The sequence below is a fragment of the Tenrec ecaudatus genome, chromosome 6 (genome assembly GCF_050624435.1).
Source record: "Tenrec ecaudatus isolate mTenEca1 chromosome 6, mTenEca1.hap1, whole genome shotgun sequence".
NCBI lineage: Eukaryota > Metazoa > Chordata > Mammalia > Afrosoricida > Tenrecidae > Tenrec > Tenrec ecaudatus.
In genome coordinates, this window is record NC_134535.1 from 97,900,337 (window position 1) to 97,908,347 (window position 8,011).

The following is an 8,011-nucleotide window of genomic DNA, read 5'->3' on the forward strand; positions in this document are numbered from 1 at the left end:
ATTTCAGTTTGATAGGTTTGTTTTATTTTGAACACTTCTAGATCCGAATTGGTGTGGGACCTGGAAGTGTTTCTTTCTGCTATACACAGGGACAGGATGAGTTGGTCACTAAGACTTCACAGCATCAGATGATAACCAGAAATATACCCGGGCTGGCTTTGGGTGCTGGAATCATGTAGGTTAATCTCAGGTTGTCTACTTTCATTGTTGTTGTTGTTGTTGTTTTTAAAGCCTCCACATTCCCCTGTTTAATATGGCATTTTGTATTATATACAATAATCAAAACTTGAAACAAACGAAAAGAACTTTAGTCAAACTCCCCTTCCTCCTCCAGGACTTCTAGGACTTCAGTTGCTTTTTTCCATCTGACTTTTAAAAACTGATTACAGTAAATGAAACACAGTTGTCTAAGTGATATAGTATACAAAAATAACATCTTGATTTCTGTGAAAATGCATTTCTTTGCAATTCCTGAACAAGCTCCAAATTATGCTAACTCTTGAGTATCGATATTTACTCTGGGCTTTAGATTTAAGTCTTTAAGGAAAAAAATGTGTTCTCAACCTTTGCCATCACCATGTATATGATTACTCGGCATCAACTCTGTGATGAAGTTGTTCCTGTTTAGACTTTTACCCTGGGTCCTCTCTCACACAGTCATGTTTTTCTTTGTTTACTCCCACTCAACGGTATGTTGTATGTAGGGCCTGATGCAGATGTTACTTGATGTTACAGCTACTGAGGTCAGACAATCCAAGGCCGTCATAATGCTAAAATTAAAGTTATTATAGAAGTTCATAGACACTTCCAAAATTGGTTTTATCTCCTACATGGGAATATTCAAGAGACCCAGCATGGGCCTACTGGTTTGCCTCTTCCCCATTCATTAATCCCTTATTCACCAGTGGCACGGAAAGGGGGTTCTTTAACAAAGCATTGTACACAACACCTCTACCAAACTAAACATAAACTTTTTTTGTAGTTAAATGCAGAAAGTCGATTTTTTCCCCCCCCTTTCCTCCTTTTACACGGCAAGTAAAGCTCACTGGCCTGGGAGGAGCCTCTATCTGCCAACCTTTTTGCCAGTGAAGAGGATTCAGAGAAAAGAACACAACCATCAATCAGAAAAAGGAGGGCGACAAAGGAAAAGAATTCAGCTGTAGCCTCAATTGTGCATTCCCCTGCAAGGTGCCCTGACTCGCCACAGCGGTAGCAGTTGACTTCTCTCGTCTTGCTGCAGTTGATGGCTACATGACCAGTTTCACCACACCTGTAACACTTCACTTTGGTGCAGTCTTTTTGAATGTGTCCAAATTCTCCACAAGAGTAGCACTTCTGCTCATCAGCGTGGTCACAGTCACGAGCCAGAGGGCCTGGTTTGCACAGTTGTAGCAACACTGCTCTCGCTCTCTCTTGGGCTCCTTGCAGTCCTTGGCAATGTGACCACCTCTACCGCAGTTATAGCAGGCTTCATCCTCCTGAAGATCACAATCCTTGGCAAGATGACCAGACTCACCGCAACGATAACAGATGTCTGGGAGAGACGAGGAAACAAACTGGAAACCTCTATCCGAGGTAAAACCACCTCTGCCACGGCTTCTCATTCCACGACCACGGCCTCCTCCAGTAGGGCATTCCCGGGCGCAGTGGCCAGATCGCCGACATTTGAAGCATTCGTTGCTGCTCATGGCTGCAGTTAGGGTTCCTTCGGCGTCTGAGTGTGTCCGTGGCGGCGGAGGCTCGGACGCAGCCCCGGTGAAAGCAGCTCTCAAGGTAGAGGCTGTTTATTTTCAGGGTCCTTGCCTGAGCCACACGCGGGTCTCCATTGTTGTTGTTTTTGTCCAATGAACTCACTTTAGTATTTCTTGTAAAGTTGGTCTGGTTTTTACAAATTCTTTAATTTCTGTTTATCTTGAAATGCCCTAATTTTGTTGTCATATTAGAAGGACAATTTTGTTTAGGCAGATAATTCTTGGCTAGAAAATTTTCTTTCAGAGTTAGAAATATGTCACCCTACTGCCTCCTTGCCTGCATGGTCTCTGCTGAGCAATCAGGGAATAGTCTTCCTGGTTTTCCTTCATAGGTAAATTTTCATTTTTCCAAAGCTGTTCTGAAGATTTTTTCTCAGCCTATGGTTTTGAAAGTTTATTATATGTCTTAGTGATTTTCTTTTGGGCTCTTACCTGTTTTTGGATTTGTTCAGCTACTTAAAAGCATAGCTTCTTATCTTTCATGATGCTAGAAAGGTTTCTATTAACCATCCTTCCACATTTTCATGTTTTCTTCCTGTTCTGGAGTTGTGAACATACATAAGTTAATCCTCTTGACAGGTTAGCATATAATTCTTAATATGTCTTCACATTTTTAAATTCTTTTTTTGTTGGTTCATATAGCAGATTTATAATGATAGATTTGTTTTTAAACTCACTAATCTGGTCTTCCTTTGATTTGATTTTAATCCTATATATTTATGAAATCTTATTGTTGATGTTCTGAATGTGTTTGCTGTTTTTCTGTGGTTTCTAAGTTTCCATGTATGTTGTCAGTTTGTTCTTCAGACAGGTGCCTAAAACCACCCAGGGCCCTCTAAGTGGCATTATGCCTTGAGGCAATAGTGACTTCATTCTTGTAGTATTTACTTCTTAGGAATTTTAGAGAAAATTACAAGAGACTGGGGAACAGGTTTAAACTTGATTGCTTGGCTTTGTGCATTCCTGGAGCAAACCAACTGTTCTGTTGATGACTACCACTGGTACAGGGGAGATTTTGCCATCTTGTCTTCCTAGCTGTCATTTTAAGCTAAAAAATAGGTGTGAGCATGCAAAAAAAAAAAAACCCAGAATGGCCTAAACCCGAAATCTTCTCCTTCTAAGTAGCTTCCATTGTGCCCCGCAGTTTGAGATCTGTCCTTACATTTCCTTACCCATATGAACCCCAAGACCGGTTGCTTAGGGAAGCATGTTGCCGATGCAAACCTCAATGTGCTGCTTTGCTTGGTCAGTCCAATGAGACGGGTTCTTGTTTTTCTTTCAGTCTTTCTGTTTCTCAGTAAGCCATGCCGAGTGAGATCCATGAGACGACAGTAGTGTTCTTATAGTGTTTACTTACATTCTTCTAAAGTGTTCTTTGCTTTTGTTTGCAGTTTCCCCTATTTTTCTCTCTTAATCGGTTGAAAATCCCAGTCATCTGATTCCATACCAGGTGCATCCCATGCCATTTCTTTCTAACAACGACCTTCTGGCTCTGTATTGTGGTCCTTGAGTTGAGTCACTCGATCTTGATTTTTTGTTTTCATGAGAACTGACACTATCTGTTGTTTTCTAAGCATTGTGGTGTGTTCGCATTTCTGTTTAATTGATGATCTTATGTTTATGTGGCATTGAGAATGGATCGAGGTGTTTCTCTAGGTGGGTGTGATAGAGACTGTGAGCATGTGTTCAAATCTCTGTTCACTGTTCATGTGGCACGGCTGAAGGAGAGCTCCGCTGCTACTGATGGTGATAAATGATCAGGTTGTGCTGGAGTGCGTAGTGTTCGCAGTACAGTGCAGTGGGCTTCTGGAGGAGTAAGTACAACTAGACAGTGCTGCAAACCATGGTTACTTCCCATTGGATGGGACACCAAAATTTAAAAAGGCAGGAGAAAAAAATGCAAATCATAGCAAAAAGAAAATAGTAAAGAAAAAGATAAGTACGGGAAAGGAGACAAAGAAGAGAAAGACAGTTGAATTTAGTAACTAAACAAAAGGGGAAAGAAAAATGAAAAGGAAGAAACAAAATCTCATTAGACAGTCTAATCTTCCTCCAACGAAGTAGTGAATTTGAATTGCTAACCTTATGGTTTAGTAGCCCAGTGCTTACGCGATGGCAGCTGCTATCATGTTGATTTAATTTCAATTCACACTGATGCTATATGTTGAATAGAACTTCCCCTTAGGGTTTCTGAAAGGGTCATGGTGACACTTTGGGTTAGGCATTGAGCTACTATTCAAAAGACTGGCAATTCAGACCGACTTACAATTCTATGAAAGAAAGATGAGGCTGTCTACCCCTACAAAGATTTACAATCTCTGAAACACTATAGAGGATCATTGTAAATCAGAATTGATTCAATGGGGTTTGGGTGCAGAGTTTATGAGCTGATAAACTATGTGAACTGAGTCCCACATCTTTCTGCTTCAGAACACCTAGAGGATTCCACCCATGAGCTTTTCACTTAGAAACCTAGCCATGCCATTACCGGGGCTCCTCGTGGTGGGTACGCTGTTGTGGTTTTTTGGTGCCTTCGAATTGATTCCGAGCCACAGTGACCTTATGTACAAGAATCCAAAGGAACCAAATACTGCCCGGTCTTACGCCATCCTCACAATTGTCCCTGTGATTGAGTCCTTTGTTGCAGGAATGCTGTCAATCTATCTCCTTAAAGCTCCTCCTCTTTTCCCTAACCCTCTCCCAAGCATGCTGTCCTTCCTCAGGGACTGGTTTCCTCTGACAACATGTTCAATGTATGTAAGATGAAGTCGTGCCACACTTGCCTGTGAGGAGCACTCTGGCTGTGCTTGTCACATAGATTGATTTAACTTTTTAGCAGTCCATAAAACTACCTGGTTCTTCACCTGCACCGCATTCCAAATGCATTGATTCTTCTTCAGTCTTCTTTAGTCAATGTGTAATTTTCACATTTATATGAGCAATTAAATATAACAAGGCTTTCGTCAGGTATACCTTAGTCTTCAAAGTAGCATCCTCACCTTTCAATTCTCTACAGAAGTCTTGTGCAGCAGATTACTGCCATGAATATTGATTGTGGGTCCTAACAAGATACAATATTTGACAACTTCATCCGTTTCTCTATTTATCATAATGTTACCTATTGGTTCAGTATTGAGGATTTTGCTCATATTTATGTTGAATTATAATCCTCACTAAAGGCTATAATGCTTGATCTTCAAGTTCTCCTCAATTTCAGCAAGCAAGTTTGTGTCATCTTTATATCACAGTTTGTGAATTAACCTTTCCCCAAATCTGATGCCACATTTTTCTTCATACAAGCCAGCTTCTTTGATGATTGCTCAGCATACAGATGGAATAAATATGGTGAAAGGATACAAAGCTGATGCACTCATTCTTGATTTTAAACAGTGCAATATTCCCTAGTTCTATTTGCACAACTGGAAAAGTTCCAAATGAGCACAATGAAGTATTCCGGAATTCCCACTCTTCCCAGGATTGTTCATAATTTATGATCCAGAGTCAAATGCCTCGGCATAATCAAGAAAACGCAAGTAAACATCTTTCTGGTATTCTCTGCTTTGAGCCAAGATCCATCTGACATCACCAATGATATCCTTGGTTCTGAATCACTGGCAGCTCCCTGTCAATGGACTGCTGCAATGGTTATTGCATGAGCTTCGGCACAACTTTACTTGTGTGTGATATCAGTCCTATAGTTGAGCGCTGTGCTGCCACCTTTCTTTGGAATGGGCACACACATAGATCTCTTCTAGGCAATTGCAAATTCCCTGGCATAGATAAAGTGGGTGCTTTTAGTACTTCGTAAGCTTGCTGAAACTTTGCAATTGGTATTTCGTCGGTTCCTGGGGTCGTTTTTGGCTAAAACTGAGTGCAGCTTGCACTTCCTTCTTCAGCACCATTGGTTCTTGCTCATCTGCCACCTCCGGGAATGGTGGCCTGTCGACCAGTGCTTTTCGATACAGTGATTCTGCATCTCCTTTCCATCTTCTTTGGGGTTTCTGCATCATTCAGTATTTTGCCCATAGAATTTTTCATATTGCAATTTTCCAATCGAGGTTTGAATTTTTCATGAGCTCTTTCACTGTCAGATATTCTGAGCATTTTCTTCCCTTTTGGTTGTTTAATTCTGGGTCTTTGCACATTTCATTATAATATTTGGCTTTGTCTGCTGGAACTGCCCTTTGAAATTTTCTATTCATCTCTTTGATGTCGCTGTTTCCTCTGCATGCCTTAGTTACTCTGTGACTAGGAGCAAGCTTCAGAGTCTTTTCTGACCTCCACATGGGTCTTTTCTTTCTTTCCTGCCTTTTTAATGACATTTTGCCTTCTTCGTGAATGACGGTCTTAATGTCCTTCCACAGTTTGCCAGGTCATCTGCCATTAGTGTTCAATGTGTCAAACGTGTTCTTAAGATATTCTTAAAATTCAGATAGGATAGGATGGCCTTGTTGTAATGTTCTTCAGCTATATCCTGAACTTACATATGAGCAATTAATGTTCCACAGTCAACCCCTGGCCTGACTTTAGCTGCTGATATTGAGCTTCTCCATGATTTCTTCCCACAGTTGTAGTAAATTGGATTTCTGTACATTCCATCTGGAGAAACCCATGTGTATAACTGCTTTTCATGTTGTTAGAAAGATAGATATTTGCTATGAACAAGTCATTTATTGTGCAAAAATGCTATCATATGATCTCCAGCTTAGTTTCCATCAACCTGGCCATATCTTTCAATTACTATTATCTCCTCCAACTTTTGCATCCCCATTGCCAATAAATATCAATGCATCTTAATTGCATATTTGATCATTTTCAGACTGAAAGCATCAGTAGAATTCTTCCATCTCCTCATCACTAGCTTTTGAGGTTGGTGCATAATTTTGAACAGTAGCTGTATTGATTGGATGTCTTTGCAGATGGATAGACACAAAACTATCACAGTATTTCATGGTTGCCTTTGCAATGTCCTTTTTGACAATTAATTCCATGCTATTCCTCTTACCTTTGTTATTCCCAGAATAGTAAATCATGAGATTTTCTAATTCTAATTGCCAATAGTCAATACTAGTTCATTTCAGCTCACTAAGACTTAGGCTATCGATCTTCATGCATTCCATTTCATGTTTAATGACTTTTCCAGATTCATACTTTGAATAGTCCAAGTTCTAATCATTAACAGATTCTTTCACCTCTTTCTCCTTGAGTCATGCCCCATCAGCAAATGAATCCAAAAGCTCTGCTCCCACAAACTCTGTCTGACTCATGCCACTGTGGTCCCCTCCATTTTGAGAAAGCAGCTTCCGGTCCACTCCTACAAGATGGATTCTTCCTCCTGCATGATCTCTGACAATGTTCTGCTTCCATTCATTAATCCTTCAATATCTGGCAAGGTTCGGAAGGCATGCAAAAGGTTTAAAGTGGCTCCCTTCTCAGACGTGAGAAGCCAAATCCTTCTTTGTTGTCTATTCTTCGTCGGGAAGCTCCATTGACACCTGTTCACTCTGGGTGACCCTGCTGTCGTTTGAAATACCATTTCCATACCTTTTAACATCACAGTGACACACAAAACAACACAGTATGACAAACTGACAGACAATGGTATGTATAGGTTTAACTGTTTAAGAAACTGTTGATCTATTTTCCAAAGAGAGTGCCATACTCTTATTGGGGCAGGTATTTTGGTTAGTTAAATCCTATTAAAACCAGATAGTATATGGCATAAGGTGAGTATCGAAGAAATATTAATTGAATTAAAGTGTTTCTGAGAAATGTGACAAATTTATCATTTATGGAGGAGTAACATTAGCAAAGATGAGTTCCGGTTGGGTGGGGGAGTTATGATGTTTACTATAACTAAGGCCTATGATGGAAGCTAGAGGTTCATTGTGGGTAAAAACAAACAAACAAACAAACAAAAACGTAAATTAAAGCCATTGAAAACCTATTGTCTCCTACCATGGAGGCTTGGTTTTACCTTTTAGACTCTGGAGAGGTATTATAATTAACTATGTGATCAGACTAGTTTCTGAGGAATCTCACTGTGCTAGTAGGCTGGGAGCCATGTTATAAGAGGTAGATTTAGAAATTGGGAGATAAATTAAATTAATATCACAATAGACTTGGGCCTGAATTAAGCCTGTAGAAGCAGGGATAACGAAAAGCGAGAAACCTGTGAAGTTCTAAAGGAGGACTGTGACCAGCGCCTACTGACTCTCTGTGTGCAGGAAGAAACAGAGGAAAATAAAAGAAAATTAGGG

The 8,011-nt window shown here is 40.2% G+C and overlaps 1 pseudogene; it reads right to left on the minus strand.

Annotated features, from left to right (window-relative positions):
• Window positions 1–951: 951 nt before the first annotated feature.
• LOC142451551 (uncharacterized) lies at window positions 952–1,819 on the minus strand (annotated as a pseudogene).
• Between the last annotated feature and the right edge of the window lie 6,192 nt (window positions 1,820–8,011).